We start from the raw sequence: 18,563 nt of genomic DNA on the forward strand, positions 1-18,563 counted from the left end.
CACTAGAAAAGGTTCAAAGAAGAGTGACCAAGAAGATAAGGGGGGGATGAACTCCTCTTGTTTGAGGAAAGACTAAAAAGGTTAGGTCTCTTCAGCTTGGAAAAGAGACGGCTGAGGGGAGATATGATTGAAGTCTACAAAATCCTGAGTAGAGTAGAATGGGTACAGGTGGCTCAATTTTTCACTCTGTCAAAAAATTACAAAGACTAGGGGACACTTGATGAAGTTACAGGGAAATACTTTTAAAACCAATAGTTGTAGATGCTGTCTACCCAAATGGAGCACTCAAAGCTTTGCATGACTTTGTTAAGGTATTGTGGAATGTGGCTGTTGCTTATCTTTGTGTTCTTCATACACAGGTTTTTCTTTTCAATACACAAGTATTATCTACTGTTAATCGAGGCCTAAAAGAGTCCGGTGCCCTGTTATGGCTATGTATGCTCTCATCTCTTGTAGCTGGGAGTGGGGATGATAGCGTTCTGCCTCGTATTTAGTTTGAAAACTGATGACACTTCTCTGCTACTTGGTCAGTTAAGATTCTGTTTTCTGTTGTTTTATATTGTATGGATGACCATATTTTGTACTGTATATTTTCACTTATCAACAAAAATGTTTACACATCTTAAAACCAACATAAGAACATAAGAAGTTGCCTCTGTTGAGGCAGACCAGAGGTCCATCTCGCCCAGCGGTCCGCTCCCGCGGCGGCCCATCAGGCCCTTTTGCCTGAGCAGTGGTCCCTGACTAGCTTTATAACCTATCTCTACTCCTATTCCTGTAATTTACCTCTACTCCTATCCCTATAACCCATCTCTACACTTATCTATACCCCTCAATCCCTTTGTCCTCTAGGAACCTATCCAAGCCTTCCTTGAAGCCCTGTACAGTGCTCCTATTTATTGAGGCAGATGGAGGCTTTAACAACAAAACTGAGAAATCCAAGATGTTTGCCACAGAAACGTTTAGTCAAAGTATAAACACACTTAAGAGGTTTTGGGAGAAGAGTAGCCCTCTGGGAAGCCTAAGAAACTTTTAAACATGCACTTTAAAGATCCCATATCCCCCCAATTTTGTCTGCAGTCTTCAATAGCATGTACTCACTGTGCCATGCTGTGCTGCAATGGTGCCTCAGCCTGCTTCAGCTCACATGTGCAGCTGAGATATGGAGAAGGATTGCTGCCTCAAAAATGAATGTCCAGCTCCAAATGCTGAGATCTTCAGCTGCCAGTCAGACCGAAGCTGGACTGGTCTCAATCCCCATGGACCCGTGTGTTAAGGGGGAAATGGAATGCAGCCGGCACCCTGAAAGCCCAAACAGACATAAGAACATAAGCAATGCCTCTGCCGGGTCAGACCTGAGGTCCATCGTGCCCAGCAGTCCGCTTACACGGCGGCCCAACAGGTCCAGGACCTGTGCAGTAATCCTCTATCTATACCCCTCCATCCCCTTTTCCAACAGAAAATTGTCCAATCCTTTCTTAAACCCCAGTACCGTACTCTGCCCTATTACGTCCTCTGGAAGCGCATTCCAGGTATCCACCACCCGCTGAGTAAAGAAAAACTTCCTAGCATTTGTTTTGAATCTATCCCCTTCCAATTTTTCCGAATGCCCTCTTGTTCTTTTATGTTTTGAAAATTTGAAGAATCTATCTCTCTCTACTTTCTCTATGCCCTTCATGATCTTGTAGGTTTCTATCATGTCTCCTCTGAGTCTCCGCTTTTCCAGGGAGAAGAGCTCCAGCCTCTCCAATCTTTCAGTGTATGAAAGGTTTTCCATGCCCTTAATCATTCGTGTCGCTCTCCTCTGGACCCTCTCAAGTATTGCCATATCCTTCTTAAGGTACGGTGACCAATACTGAACACAGTACTCCAGGTGCGGGCGCACCATTGCCCGATACAACAGCATACAACAGCAGGATGACTTCTTTTGTTCTGGTCGTAATACCATTTTTAATAATACCCAACATTCTGTTTGCCTTCTTCGCGGCTGCTGCGCATTGCGCCGTTGACTTCATTGTTGTATCCACCAGTACACCCAAATCTCTTTCAAGGTTACTTCCCTCTAATACTAATCCCCCCATTTGGTAGCTGAACATCGGGTTCTTTCTCCCTATATGCATGACCTTGCATTTCCCTACATTGAATTTCATCTGCCATTTATTCGCCCACTCCTCCAGTTTGTTTAGGTCCCTTTGTAGGTCCTCACACTCTTCCGTAGTTCTAACCCTTCTACAGTTTAGTGTCGTCCGCAAATTTTATAACTTCACATTTCGTCCCCGTTTCCAGGTCATTAATAAATATATTAATACCACTACAGGGACCAAAACAGCCTGCACTCAAGCTCCTGATTAAGAAATCAGAGGGCAAGCTAGTTTCTAGGGAAAGAGACCCCGAGCTCCCTAAATATTTAAGCAGGCTGTCTGAACAGGTATCCAAGGGATTGGCTTGCCAGCTGCAGATACCTAATTTGCTTCTTCTCCCAGGCAGAGTTGCCCCAGGAAAACTGGGGACCTCTGGGGCACCAAAACCTCCAAAATTTGGACTAACCCCCCCCCCCCCAAAAAAAAATAAATAAATAAAAAAAATAAACAGAGTAGATCAGAGACACCTTCCAGCTTGCGTGCACAAAGAAAATCTGAAGAGGGCAGCACATTATACTGGATAAGGAGGAGGAGCTGAAAACTGTAATCGATGCCTTCTGCACAACTTGCGGGTTCAGAATGAATAACCCTCCGTCCAGAATGACACACCTAATGCACTAGAAACTGCACTTACTGCCTGCTCTTGGGATGTCAATCCAGCTGTTCTATGAGCAATTGTGGTAGCTGGCATGTAGGGCTGACCTGTGAGCTAGTTGTTGCAGCTAGCCACTCCTTCTCCCATCCATGTCATGCCCATCTCCTGCCCATCTCCTGCCCTCTCCTCCATTATGCAGCTAATGCAGGATTTTTACCTCTCTGTTGTTTTTAGCACAGGAGACAGTAACATGGACAGGAGCTACTGTCCGCTGCATGGTAAAACTCAATAAAAGGGGCTCTTTTTTCTCTTTTGCTGCATAGGACTTTTATAGCCATGTAAAGACAGATAAAAACATTATGGCCATTGGCATGCAATAGGTCAGTGTATCTAAATTGCTTCCTTATACAAACCTTTATCTTTGTTTAGAACCAGGGAGCTGAAAGGACTGGAGTAATTCAGACACATTGATTGGTTACATATTTCCTTAGGTTAAATAATCCTGATAGATTGTAAGAGGCCCTCCAAAGAAAGTAAATTTATTATTAAACACACATGTGTACTTCTACCTATGTACAGGTATAGTTACCGATACAACAGTAAAACCACCAACTAATTAGACACAGTCCAAACACCTGCATTTTTTTTAAAACGGCTTCCATAACTGCACTAGGGTTACAGGGGGGGGGGGGGGAGGGAGGGAACCAAAACAAAACACCTCTAGCATTTATTAACAGCTACAAATCAAAGCAAACGTATCGATTCCCCCAATGACATTGGCACGTGGTTAAAAAAAAAAAAAAAATCAATAATAAAGCAGAAAAAGTTTATTCCATTAACAGCCGATAAAAATGCTTTCCTTAAATTATGATGCACATCAGGGGAAAAGAAAAAAAAAAAATCACTCTAACCTCTACCCTTGAGAATTAAAAGCTTCAATAGAATCAGGGGTTATAAAAGAAGAATATATTAAATCACTTGCACAAAAACTTCACAAATAATCATAAAGCTTTAAGAAGTCATACTTAAGGTCTGACGGTGCTTATTAGTTGGCACACGATGAGTATTAAGACTTTAGAATTAAATATGCAGCAGACTTCAACCCTGTTGCTGTGTCCACAGCAGACATAGGGTAGGGAGGAGAGGGAGAGATAAAAACGTGAGAGACCCAAGAAACAGTAGGAAAGGAAGAGGAGGCATCGGCAGTAAGGGAAGTAGAACTTATGAAGATAGCAGAAATGAGGAAGAAAGGGGTAACAGAAATAATAGCAAAAGGAATGAAGATGTGCTCCTTAAAATAACCGATACCTTTTGGGATTTATGAGCCTGGCGTCCCATTGTGCGTGCATTCTCTTCGCTTAGAAATTGCTTTATTTGAAAAGCATACTTAAACATACTAACGTGAATAATTAGGTAAGAAAACCAGTGCAGGCATGTAATCACGTGTAAAGCAATAGTACACCTAGGGCTCCTTTTAAGAAGGTGCGTTAGGGCCTTAACCATGGAATAGCGTGCGCTAAAATGCTGCACGTGCTATCCAGTACCGCTTCCTCTTGAGCAGGCGGTAGTTTTTTGGCTAGCATGTGCTATAGTGCGTGTTAATTCGGTGCGTACGTTAAAAATGCTAACACACCTTTGTAAAAGGAGCCCCAAGTCTTAAAGAGCAACTAGAGGCAATGATTAGACCGTAATATTTAAGATAATTTGGATTAGTTTATTCAAACCGAGTTGGCTCCAATAATTGGTTTTGTTTCTATTATCCGAAGCAAGAGAATTCCAACCATGATAGATATCAAAACCTACAAGAACTGTAAAACATTCATGTGGATGCATCTAAAAGTAAAAATGATTTTAAAAAACACACTGTAGTGCTGTAATATGACAGTTTTTACGGCACATTTCTAATCTCAGAACGCTTGTACACATGAAAGAGAAAGGCAAAAACTATTTGTGACGCTAGCTTTGTTGTATTGGCCATGAATCCATTATAGGAGTAAAATATGTGTTTCTTATTTTAGAGAATCTAGATATCCTCACTAATTAAGAAACCTTTATCGTATTCCCATGCTTCGGTTTTCAAGCATTCAGATCCTAATGCGTTCTTTTTATTCCCTTCCCTCTCGTTATTGACATTATTTTGCAAGTAGTAACCTTGAGAGAGAGAGAGAAAGAACTGGCTTTGATGAGAAAAGGGGCTGAACAGAAACATCAGGAGGAAACAGAAAAATAGGCAGAGCCAGAGCGACCCTACCAGAAACCAAAGAAATACAATAACTTGAACTGAAAGAAAGATATCGCAAGCGAGTTCGGTGGTGCTGAGATTGCCTAGTTCTTAGACGGCTGGGGGCTCAGATTTTGCTCGATCTCTAGCTGGCTGGAGTGGGCTATGAGTTTGTTTGCTCCTTAGCTGCGAGGTGCAGTGAAGAGGATCAGATTTCCTGATCTATAAAAGAGATTTAGGGGGTGGGGGTGGGGAGTGTGGAATTGGTTTGAGCTTGCCTGGCCTCTAGGTGGCAGGTCGCCGGTTTTCCTCCTTCAGTTCACTTGACCTGAACGGCCTCGTACATTTTCAGGAGGAGCTGTCCAACGCTCAGTGCTGAACTTAGATCTCCTACAGCTGTTGCCTCCTACGCTTCTTGAAAACAGGAACGGACACAGATGCCCTGTTCCGTGCTCCGTTTGGTAAACATATTTCCTCGGCACGAATTCCCTTTTCAATTATTTGAGAACAATAAACACCAAGTCTAAGATCTGTTTGAATAATTGCTGAAGCTGCATAACAGGAACTTTAAATGCCTACAGTCAGCATTGGAAACCTAGACGCTTCACAGATTTCAAGAATTCTGCTATGAGCAAGACTGGATTCCGCTCCTCAGAATGCTTTATGGATGTCAAGCGTCTCACAGCCTTAGCTTCAAAGCCTGCCAACTCCCAGGATAAAGAATAGGAAAGTGTTTGGAAAAGCGTCAACTAACCCTAGCATTGCCTTGGGGGTGGTTGGGGAGGGGTGGGGGTCGCAAAACCTCAACCACTATATGCATTTATATATATATATATATTTTTAAGACCATTTCTTAGACCATATCTTCCTGAATGAGAATGCTGCTTAACATCAGCTCATTGAAGAGGTGAAATAAGTAGCATCCCTACTCTTTGTGTATCCTAAAAGAAGTTTTCTTTACAAGATCGATCTTAAAGACTGTTCATCTTGAAGAATCTCATATTCTAATTCATGTTAAATTATCCGATGGGACTCAGACTTGCTTTAGTTTCCGTCTCTCACCTGAGAGGGGACCCGGTGAAATTCGGAATGGAAAACTCTGTAGAAAGACTCTGAAAAGAGCATTGTGGATAGTTGTGGCTATACTGGAGAATAACGAATACTTGCAGTCTGTGATGGTAAGAAGTCTTATGGCTTGAAGGTAAGAATTAATGCCATTCCTATTTCCATTGGGCTGTAGAATGGGGCAAGAACTTTAAACAGTAAATCTACTTCAAAGTACTTTTTTTTTTTAAGACTAAGAAAAGCAACTGCTAATTTTTTTCCGAGTTGATCTGAATGATCCTATTGTTTCTCTAAAGTATTTCTGGAACATATAAGTGTCAGGTCTGGGTTCCTGATAAAATGATTTTGTTTACAAAACAAAAAGTATGCTAAAAGCCATAAATCAAAAACAACAAAAAATAATACATTTGAAATATACACAGAGTTTCTGCACCAGGCTTTTATATGATAGGGAATCTACTATATACTGTCATAACCAATTAGTAATGGAGAAACCATTTGTCTTCCTTTGCAATTTGGATAGGTTTGTTTGGTGTCGGGGGAAACATTATCTCTTTCATACCTACAGATATGGTTTCTTACTGGTATACCAGCCCATTTCTAAATGGAGCAATTCCCTATGCAATCTCTACTTTATTATTGTGTTATAGTCAGATGAAGGGCAATTCTATAACTGGGCACCTGCATTTACATTTTATCGTGTATGTGTAAATTTACAAAATCCTAGCACTTTTACGGGTAAGTGCACACTTATGCCTATAGGTCCTAGCAAGGCGTGCATAAGTGGCCAAGCACATAATTGCATGGGAGGGCGGCATACACATGAGAAGATCATGTGCAGGACTCCCGCTTACATGCTTAACTTCCAGAATATTGTAAGTTATATGCATACCTACCGCATTTATGTGACTGCAGTTATGCCAAGTCTGTGGCTGGTATAGCTGCGGGTGTGTAAATTTAGGGAGCCAAGCTAGTATTCTATAATGAAATCTAGGCACCGAGACACATTTATTCAATATGCTCTCACTATGCAAACTCAGGGTACCTTAATCCAGGAACCCAGTTATGCAATTGCCTCCATAGTGTGCTTAAGCTACTTAGTGCATGAAGTCTTTCTATGGGCTTTAGGGCTGTGCTCTATATAAATAATTTGGTTGAAGGTGGGAGAGAACTAGAGACATTGCATATTTCATTCTAATATGACCTTTGATGTTGGAGATCAAGAATTTAATAGACCTCTTGGATGCTGAAGCTGTTTAGTGCCCGTCATTTTGTATTTTTCTTAATTGTTGAACTAATAGTGCAGGAACAGCAAACATCACGTATATGCATCAGGACAAATATACAAGGAAGGATCTATTAAAGATATCATATAAAGGTCATATTGATATTTTTATTTGTATTGACATAAAATAACATAGGGCTACTTTTAAAAAGGTGCGTTAGGGCCTTAATGCGCAGAATAGCGTGCGCTAAAATGCCGCGCACGCTAGCTGTTACCGCCTCCTCTTGAGCAGGTGGTAGTTTTTTGGGTAGTGCACGCTAATGCGGTGCGTGCGCTATAAACACTAGTGCACCTTTGTAAAAGGAGCCCATAATATTTTATTTGTACACCTTGACGTTCGATACGGTTAACAGGAATTAAAGTAAAAGACCATAAATGAGAGGTCAGGATAAAAGTACAAATAACATAGGATCATGATAAGGTCAGAGTCAAATATAATTATGGTATAGTAGTATGAGAAGAGCTCAAGTAGACAAACAGCTTTCGAATACTAGTGCAGATAGATATGGAGACCCAAAAGAAGGTGGCAAGAGAGGTCGGGTGGGGGGGGGGGGCAGGTAATAAGAGTTGAATGAGTTTGTGTATAGAGCTTTTTCCATCATCTTGAGGAACGTGTGAGACATGCAAAAAGGGCACAGAGTTTAATGATCTAATAGGAATGTGTTCAACAAGTATGTTTTCAATCCTCCCCAGTAACTATACTAATTCATGTGAGTTTATCTTAGAGAATGATACGGGGCCAAATTTTTCCCTGTCCCCGCAGGAACACATTTTACTGTCCCGAGGAGTTTTGATTCTGACCCTGCCCCATTCCTGCAAGCTCTGTTCTCATCCACACAAGACTCAAACACTTTAAAATCATAAGTAGCAACATTCTAGAGCTCAGATCGTGATGTCATAATGCCTCATTCCACCAATGCCTAAGCTCTGTCCTCATCCGCACAAGCCTCATACACTTTAAAATCATAAGTAGCAACATTCTAGAGCTCAGATTGTGATGTCATAATGCCTCATTCCACCAATGCCTAAGCTCTGTCCTCATCTGCACAAGCCTCATACACTTTACAATCATAAGTAGCAACATTCTAGAGCTCAGATCGTGATGTCATAATGCCTCATTCCACCAATGCCTAAGCTCTGTCCTCATCTGCACAAGCCTCATACACTTTACAATCATAAGTAGCAACATTCTAGAGCTCAGATTGTGATGTCATAATGCCTCATTCCACCAATGCCTAAGCTCTGTCCTCATCTGCACAAGCCTCATACACTTTACAATCATAAGTAGCAACATTCTAGAGCTCAGATTGTGATGTCATAATGCCTCATTCCACCAATGCCTAAGCTCTGTCCTCATCTGCACAAGCCTCATACACTTTACAAACATAAGTAGCAACATTCTAGAGCTCAGATTGTGATGTCATAATGCCTCATTCCACCAATGCCTAAGCTCTGTCCTCATCTGCACAAGCCTCATACACTTTACAAACATAAGTAGCAACATTCTAGAGCTCAGATTGTGATGTCATAATGCCTCATTCCACCAATGCCTAAGCTCTGTCCTCATCTGCACAAGCCTCATACACTTTACAAACATAAGTAGCAACATTCTAGAGCTCAGATTGTGATGTCATAATGCCTCATTCCACCAATGCCTAAGCTCTGTCCTCATCTGCACAAGCCTCATACACTTTACAAACATAAGTAGCAACATTCTAGAGCTCAGATTGTGATGTCATAATGCCTCATTCCACCAATGCCTAAGCTCTGTTCTCATCTGCACAAGACTCAAACACTTTAAAATCATACATGCTCGAGGCTATTGCAGTTAAGGCAGAGCTTACAGGAATGGGGCAGGGAGAGGGAAAGCGACAAAGCTTGTGGGGACGGGACAGGGAAATTGAATTCCCCCATGTCATTCTCTAGTTTATCTCTCTCACACATACAATCAGTGTGGACAGGAAAAAAAACAAAAAACCTGGAGCTTACCTGTGCTCAGTGGTGTAGTGAGGGTGAGCAGCACCTGGGGCCGAGATGCCCCTTCCCCATACCTTTTTAACTTCGGTGCGTGCAGCCACCAACTTACTGCCTGTGTTGGCTTTGGCGCCCTCTCCGATGTCACTTCCTACGCACAGGTCTTGGAAGTGACATCAGAGAGAGAGCGCCGAAGCCGATGCGGACAGAAAGTTGGTGGCTGCTTATACCAGTGCTAAAAAGGTACGGGGAAGGGGCGTGTGCATGGCGGGGGAGGAGGGGGAAGGGGGTGGAGAGGAGGAGGAAGGTTGACGGCACCCTGAGCAAGAAGGCAACCGGGGCGGATTGCCCCCCCCCTTCGCCCCTCCTTACTATGCCACTGCCTGTGCTCTGGGTACCTTCTAAGTAGTCTCTTTGCCTTTTGTACTATGTTATTATATTAGCTAGAATTAGAGAATGACACGGTGGCGGTTTACCCGCGGCCACCGCATTTTAGCCGCGGGTCACCCGCCGAAAACGGGGAAGAAAACTAGCAGTCGCTGCGGCAACGGGGACAAGGCCATTCACCGCCCGCGGGGCGGTGAATGGTCTTGTCCCCCGCAGTGAGGCATGAAGGATCGCGCGGTCCCCGCAGCTCACACCCGCCCGCCCAATCGATTCCAGTGTCCAGCCAGCTCTCTCCCCTCTCCTCACCCCAGTCCGCAGATCCTCCTCCTCGGCGACCCGCACGCTACCAGAGAGCCACGCACACCCGCCGCTGCTCAGCCTCGATCTTCTGCTCTGACGCAACCGGAAACAGGAAGTTGCAGCAGAGCAGAAGATCGAACACTGAGCAGCCGCGCGTGTGCGGCTCCCTGGGAAAGCGCGCAGGTTGCCGAAAAAGAAAACCCACAAACCAAGGTGAGGAGAAGGGAGAGAGCCGGCCAAACACCAGGATCGACCGGGCAGGCAGGTAGTGGCCGTGGGGACCGTGTGATCGCTAGTGTTCCCGGCTCAAATTGGAAGGAGGGAGTGAAAGGAAAAAGGCTTATATGGATGCAGCGGGGACGGTGACGGGGCGGTGAATGGGATGGCAGTGGCAGTGACGGGGCGGTGAAAGGGATGGCGGTGACGGTGACGGGGCGGTGAAGGGATCGGCGGTGACGGGGCGGTGCAGAGGATGGTGGGCCGGTGACGGGGCGGTGACGGGGACAGATTTTTTCCCCATGTCATTCTCTAGCTAGAATCCTTGGCTGAACACAGACCGAGCACAGCTATCTCCAGAATCCTTTAAACTTTCAATGGCTTAGATGTGTGTTTATGAAAGAGACATACCCCCCCTCTTTTACGAAACTGCAATAGCAGTTTCTAGCGTGAGGAGCCGCGCCGAATGACCCGCACTACTCCCGACGCTCACAGGAACTCCATGGAGCATCGGGAGCAGCGCGGGCCATTCAGCGCGGCTCTCCATGCTAGAAACTTGTTATCGCAGTTTCGTAAAAGAAGGCCATAGAGAGAGATCTTTGGTAAAACTAATATCTGGCACCAGAAAGTATCAAACTGCTTTGTGCATGGTTTTTCCCTTTAAAAGAGTTTCTCGTCTTCAACAGATTTAGCCAAATCATTACACAGCTTTTTAACAATGCATTACCTCATGTTTATGTATTTCTTCTCCCAACATATTTTCTAAAGGTTGCTCCTAGCAACCCGCAATGAACTGATTATGGATACTTCTACTGCTCTGTCTCAAATAAAAGTGCTCTAAAATGCTATTAAAGAATAACTGACTGACTTTAAGTTGCTCTTTACTGTACCTGAACAACTCTCTCAAGTAATTTGCCTTTAATTTGTGTTTCAAATGAGATAAAATTCAGAAAACACACTATTTTCAAAATTAAGAAATCTTCCATTTCCATTATATGTATTTAGAAGTTAATGAGCCATACAGCAATCATATGACATACAGACATAGAAACATGATGGCAGATAAAAGCCAAATGGCCCATCTAGTCTGCCCATCTGCAGTCACCATTATCTCTTTCTCTCTCCGAGAGATCCCACATGCCTATCCCAGGCCCTTTTGAATTCAGACAGTCTCTGTGTCTCTACCACCTCTTCCAGTGGCTGTTCCATGCATCTACCACCCTTTCTGTAAAAAAAGTATTTCCTTAGATTACTCCGGAGCCTATCACCTCTTAACTTCATAGAAACATAGAAGATGACGGCAGATAAGGGCCATAGCCCATCAGGTCTGCCCACTCTACTGACCCACCCCCAAATGAAAGAGACTCAACTCAAGCTCATTTACATTACATTACAGTAGTTATTTAAAATGTCTCTATTTCTATGTTTCTATGAAAGGGGAGATATGATAGACGGCAGATAAGGGCCACGTCCTATCCAGTCTGCCCACCCTAATGTCCCTCCCCTACCTTTGCCCTGTAAATAGATCCCATGTGCCGATCCCATTTGGCCTTAAAATCAGGCACGCTGCTGGCCTCAATCACCTGCAGTGGAAGACTATTCCAGCGATCAACCACCCTTTCAGTGAAAAAGAATTTCCTGGTGTCACCTCGTAGTTTCCTGTCCCTGATTTTCCACGGATGCCCTCTTGTTGTCGTGGGGCCCTTGAAAAAGAAGATATCTTCCTCCACCTCGATGCGGCCCGTAAGATACTTGAACATCTCGATCATGTCCCCCCTCTCTCTGCGCTCCTCGAGCGAGTAAAGCTGCAATTTATCAAGCCGTTCTTCATATGGGAGATCCTTGAGTCCTGAGACCATCCGGGTGGCCATTCTCTGCACTGACTCCAGCCTCAGCCTATCCTTTCGATAATGCGGCCTCCAGAATTGCACACAGTATTCCAGGTGGGGCCTCACCATGGATCTATACAATGGCATAATGACTTCTGCCTTACGGCTGACAAAACCCCTTCGTATGCAACCCATGATTTGTCTTGCCTTGGATGAAGCTTGCTCCACTTGATTGGCAGACTTCATGTCCCCACTGATGATTACCCCCAAGTCTCGTTCTGCTACCGTTTTTGCTAGGATCTCGCCATTAAGGGTATAGGACTTGCATGGATTTTGGCTGCCCAGGTGCATAACTTTGCATTTTTTGGCATTGAAGTTGAGTTGCCAGGTCATAGACCAGCGCTCCAGTAGGAGTAGGTCGTGCATCATGCCTTTCCTCCAAAGTATACAGATTGAGATCTTGAAGTCTGTCCTCATACGCCTTCTGATGAAGACCACATACCATTTTAGTAGCCTTCCTCTGGACCAACTCCATCCTTGTTATATCGTTTTGAAGGTGCGGCCTCCAAAATTGTACACAATATTCTAAATGAGGTCTCACCAAAGTCTTACACAGGGGCATCAATACCTCCTTTTTCCTACTGGCCATACCTCTCCCTATGTACCCTAACATCCTTCTAGCTTTTGCCATCACCTTTTCAACCTGTTTGGCCACCTTAAGATCATCACAGCCAATCACAAACATTTAAGGGTATCATATCAGCATGGGCTACCATTAAGGTGTATAATTTTACTTCAGTTTAGCACAGGTTCTATTGTATAATATGAGACCTAGTTATTAAGAACTGGGATCAACAGTAAAATAAGACACCTTTAGGGTGATAATTTCATTTTAGATGCATGCTGAAAGCAACAATAGGCCCACAAGTATATTCAAGAAGTAAATCAACATTGATGGGACATTCCATATGCAAATGAATCTCAGTATGTTTTCAGAAATATGCGACTGTCCAGAGAGAAAAAAAATCCCCCATTAAAACTGTGCAAAGAGTGCAGTCAACCTGGGTGCTGAATTCTTCAGGATTTTTAAAACATTCGACATATATTTTAGGATCAATTCATTCATCAACTGTTCTCTTTAATCTCTTTTCACACCTGTGCACCCACATACAGATCTACACTTAAGTATTCATTTTATAAAGGACTCAAGAATGTAGAACTGCATTTTACACCCTTATAAAATTGTCTGAGGTTACTTACTTATTTCATTTTTTTTTTGTATTTATATACCGCTTATAGCCTCACGTGGTTTACATTCAGGTACTCAAGCATTTTCCCTGTCTGTTGCGGTGGGCTCACACTCTATCTAAGGTACCTGGGACAATGGGGGATTAAAAAACTTGACCCAAAATCATATACAGGAATGAGAAAGAAGTTAAAAATAAATTTAGAAGGGTAATGGATTAAATAACTTGCCCAGGGTTTCCAAGTTTATTTATTATTTGATAGACCTGCCGTCAACAAGTATCTGGTCGGTTTACAGAGCTAAAATTAACAATTTAAAATAATTAATGAAAAATTTTTTTTAATTTAATTATTGAGGGAAAAAGGGGAGAAGTAGACTAGACAAAGACGACTGGATGATGGGGGAATTGATACATAAGGGAAGAAGATTTCATAAATACATCTAGATTGAAAGTAAAATTAAAATGGAGGAACGAGCGGAAAAGGAAAAAACAAACAGGGAGTGAAGGTGGCTTCTTAAAAGGGTCACAAGGAGCAGCATGGAATTTGAACTCACAACCTCATGATGCTGAGGCTGTAGCTCTAACCACTGCGCCACACACTTGTGCATAAAAGGTAGAAACACAGAAATATAGCACCTACTTGTAAGCATAGGTGTGCTGAAGTACATGTGTAGATAAATATTTTATAACCTGTAGGAGTTCTAGGTGACTCTGCACTTGCTCTTCCCAAACTCCTCTTCCAAATGTGTACAATCTGGCCACATACAAGTATGTGCCTCCTTATCACAGAGGGCTGGATTTGGTAAACGATGCTCAAAATTTAGTGCTGGAAAAAAAAAAAAAAAAAAAAAAAAAGAGTATTCTATAATGGGTGTTCTGGGATTGCTACCCTTTATAGAACAGTACATAATGCCAGGATCCGGGCTTTACTTTGGGAGTGAGAAGTTATACCAACTGAAACCAGGCATAAATCCTGGCATACAAGCTGGGCACTGATTATTCTATAACACTACACACATTTTAAGGGAATGCTTCTGACCCACCCGTGCCTCTTCCATGGCTTAGCCCCCTTTGTGGATCCATACAGAAACACTTAGATGCTATACTATAAATTGGTGTGTGTGCGTTTTCACCCTGGGGTTGTGGGTTCAAATCCTGCACTGTCTATTGTGACCCTGGGCAAGTCATTTAATCCCCCAGTGCCCAAGGTACATTAGATAAGAGTGTGAGCCCGCCGGGCCAGATAGGGAAAAATGCTTGAGTACCCGAATAATTTGTAATCCGCATAGAATTGTATGATATGTGGAATATAAATTAATTAATTAATGTTATCTGCCATTTCTGCCCCATTCTGTTAGAATGCTTTTCGGTGACAAAAGTAATGCCTAAAGTTGAGTGTCATATAGAGAATTGCCCCAAGAGTGTGCTTATACACGGGTAATGTTATAATAGGCATTTTACACAGGTATTAGAGAATGACATGGGGACAAATTTGTCCCCGTCCCTGCAGGAATTCAATTTCCCCATCCCACCCCCGTGAGTTTTGGCGTTGTCCCTGTCCCTGCTCCATTCCTGTAAGCTCTGCCTTTACTGCACAAGCCTTAAACACTTATGATTTTAAACTGTTTGAGGTTTGTGCAGAGGAGGATAGAGCTACAGGGAAGGGACAGGAAAAGAACTTGCTGGGATAGGATGGGAAAATGAGTTCCCACGGGGATGAGGATAAATTTGTCCCTGTGTCATTCTCTAACACAGGGGTAGGGAACTCCGGTCCTCGAGAGCCGTATTCCAGTCGGGTTTTCAGGATTTCCTCAATGAATATGCACTGAAAGCAGTGCATGCACATAGATCTCATGCATATTCATTGGGGAAACCCTGAAAACCCGACTGGAATACGGCTCTCGAGGACCGGAGTTCCCTACCCCTGCTCTAACAGGTATTTATTGGGGAAATCCTGAAAGCCCGACTGGATTCCGGCCCTCGAGGAGGGACTTTGATACCCCTGTCCTAACAGGTATACCAGCATGTATTTGCAAAACATCCTTTATCAACCTATCCCCACTCCCAAATATAGGTGCTATCATGGGTGGAGAATAAGCAGAATGGAGGTCATATGCATGTATATTATAGAATACCCAATCACAAAAACTAAGGCCAAGGGTTATAAAAATTTTATCTATACTATTTTGTACTTTATAATATATAATATGTGTAAAGAAATGTTCTCAGATAGAAAACTCACCTAGGCAAACGTTCGTTAGTAGTGGAAGCGATTTTCAGCAGCAGTTCGCCAGTAGTAGAAGCAACCGTCTCCCAGAGCGAGCACTCTCCCACTCTCTCTCGAGTAGCTCACCCGAGTCAGTTGATTGTGAAACCCACAGTGTTAAACGCTCTCCTTAAAAAGATGTTCATGACAGATTGACAAGTTTCCAGAGCCAGAAAGTGATTACTGCAACTGTTACATGACATAAGCACTATTCTAATAGGTTTTTTTTTCGGTGAACTGTGATTTGACAATAGAGCTTATGAATGATAGATTTTTTCACCACACATATTTATGGGCACTTGGAGTAAAACGATTAGCTCTATGAATGATAAAAATTCACATTATCACCTTTGAGACAGCACAATGAGTCACCGATTGCTAGCTTAGGTCAGGGGTAGGCAATTCCGGTCCGCGAGAGCCGGAGCCAGGTCAGGTTTTCAGGATATCCACAATGAATATGTATGAGATGGATCTGCATGCACTGCCTTCTTAAGATGCAAATCTATCTCTTGCATATTTATTGTGGATATCCTGAAAATCTGACCTGGCTCTCGAGGACTGGAATTGCCTACCCCTGGCCTAGGTGAATTTTCTTTACATATACATTATACTGTGTTGTCAAGCATAAAAATATACAGATACAACTTTTATGATTTTTGTGACCTTTGTTCCTGGTATCTGTAGTTGTGTGTATGTTTTCAATACCAGTGGATTCTTAGTGTTTAAGTGTTTGGTGCCTGCATATACTCCTAATCCAGGGGTCTCAAAGTCCCTCCTCGAGGGCCACAATCCAGTCGGGGTTTCAGGATTTCCCCAATGAATATGCATGAGATCTATTTGCATGCATTGCTTTCATTGCATGCTAATAGATCTCATGTATATTTATTGGGGAAATCCTGAAAACCCGACTGGATTCCGGCCCTCGAGGAGGGACTTTGATACCCCTGTCCTAATCTAACTTGCACATTAGACTAGTCCTAGCAATGAGTGACAGCTTTGGGCACAGGGCTCCATTTCTTGGACCTGCTTCTCAGTCCCTACTCACTTATGCAAATGAAGCCCCACAATGACCCGGCCCTGCATTCTTCTACATTCCCCTCAGGTCACCCTGCTTGTTTGCGAACACACAATTACACCTACATTAGTGCAGGCATAAAATGTGTGTGCCCGATTTCACTTTATAAAAGACACGGTAGAGGGGCATAATAAAAAGAAACGTCTAAGTCTGTTTTGGGCCTAAGTTGCTAGTTGCCCAAAGTCGGCAGTGTCTTAAGTCTATTCTCAAAAAATATGTCCAAAATATATATTTTTTTTGAGACATATGTCCAGCTGTTTGATCGCCCAGACTGCTAAGTCATCTATCTTTATACCCCATTCTCGTACAAAAATTTGTCCCAAGTCAAAAATGCCTAGAAAAAGACCTTTTGGATGTGGGAGGGGCCAGCAAAGTGATGCACTGGACACCCACACCTTACAGGGCACTGCTATGAACTTCACCAAAAGGGTGCCACATAAACATCTCACCACAACTCCCTTATAGGTCATGGTGAGCCCCCCAATCACCCCTAAAACCTACTAGACCCACCTATCTACTACCCCAATAGCCCTTATGGCTGCAGGTACCACCTATATGGCAGTACAGTAGGGTTTGGGGTGCTTTACCATGAATGTAGGGGTTAGAGTGGCTTATGGCCTGGCCCTCCTCTCTATGGTTCACTAGACCACCCCCCAGGCTATTTAAGACACCTGTGTGCAGCTCTACTAGGCTTTCCTATACCAGGTGCTGATGCTCTGGAGACAGGAATGTAAAGTTTTTATTCCGATTTTTATGGCGGTTTGGGGGGGGGGTCAGTGATCACTGGGGGAGTGTGTAGGGGTCTGTACTTTGTCTATGCAGTGGTTATCTGGTCACTTTAGGTACCTTCTAGGAACTTAGACCAGGTTTTCATTCACCTAAGTTGCTATGTTTAAGTTCTGTTTAGTCAGTTTTACCTCATGAAAAATTGTCATTTCTTTAATAAGACATTAACTATTATTTTCCGAGGCCCTCCAAGTACTTACAAATCCAAAATGTGGCCCTGCAAAGGGTTTGAGATTGAGACCACTGGGCTAGATGGACCATTAGTCTGATCCAGTAAGGCTATTCTTATGTTCTTATTAGAGAATGACACAGTGACAAAATTCATCACCGTTCCCGTCCCCGCGGAAAACCATCTTCATGTCATTCTTTAAAGAGAGAGGGAAGAATTGGAGTATGAATGGCCACAACCACTGACCCGCAAGCTTTACTCTGAAGAATGCTGGTGTAGAAGGACCGAGGTTGAAATAGACACTAAAGAATGACAGTCTCTGGTATCCAGAGCAGATATTGTGATGTCATAATGCCTCATTCCACCAGTGCCTAAGAGCCAATCACATCAGTAATGTCACAATGGCTTCATTATCCTTGGCTCACATAAGAATCAGAGTATGAATGGCCACAACCACTGACCTGCAAGCTTTGCTTTGAAGAATGCTGGGGTAGAAGGACTGAGGTTGAAATAGACACTAAAAAATGACATGGGATTATTTCCCGCGGTTATCCGCGGGGACGGGGACGGTGATGAATTTTGCCACCGTGTCATTCTCTAGTTCTTATGTCCTGTTGGGAGTGTATGGGAGGAAGGGGTCAACAACACAAGCTATGCATGTGCCAGCATCAATGGTGCACCCAAATAGTTAAACAGGCATAGTTAGGAGTGTGTTTTGTGCAGTCCTATCTTTCCACATAGCTGTATGGTCATCAGCACTGAAAATTGCTGGTATTAACATAACTGCAAGCTCTTCCCTGAATTTGCCCCTCTCCTGCCCAATTTCAAGATGTCTGGTTAGTGCAAAAAATTCAGCAGCATTGTAGGGTTAAGGCTCACTAATTATCAGCAGCTGGACTCCTGAGAGTTATTTAATCAGAGACTCTCTCCTGCCTTCTTACATCATTCTGAATATTGACTGCATAGTATTTTGTTGGCCTTTATGAAACAGGCACAACAAACATACC

The 18,563-nt window shown here is 43.2% G+C and overlaps 1 long non-coding RNA gene across 2 annotated transcripts in view; it reads right to left on the bottom strand.

The window, feature by feature from the left end:
• Positions 1 to 1,116: 1,116 nt before the first annotated feature.
• Positions 1,117 to 18,563, bottom strand: part of LOC117347053 — a 66,863-nt gene continuing 49,416 nt past the window's right edge. Inside the window, exons 2-3 of one of the 2 annotated variants that reach the window (XR_004536712.1) lie at positions 15,503 to 15,655; positions 1,117 to 1,302 (exon numbers count right to left, since the gene is read on the bottom strand). This is a non-coding gene — a long non-coding RNA (uncharacterized LOC117347053). Of the gene's footprint in view, positions 1,303 to 13,957; positions 14,087 to 15,502; positions 15,656 to 18,563 lie in introns of those variants that run through there. The other variant, XR_004536711.1, reaches the window with a different exon arrangement.

The sequence above is a fragment of the Geotrypetes seraphini genome, chromosome 13 (genome assembly GCF_902459505.1).
Source record: "Geotrypetes seraphini chromosome 13, aGeoSer1.1, whole genome shotgun sequence".
NCBI lineage: Eukaryota > Metazoa > Chordata > Amphibia > Gymnophiona > Dermophiidae > Geotrypetes > Geotrypetes seraphini.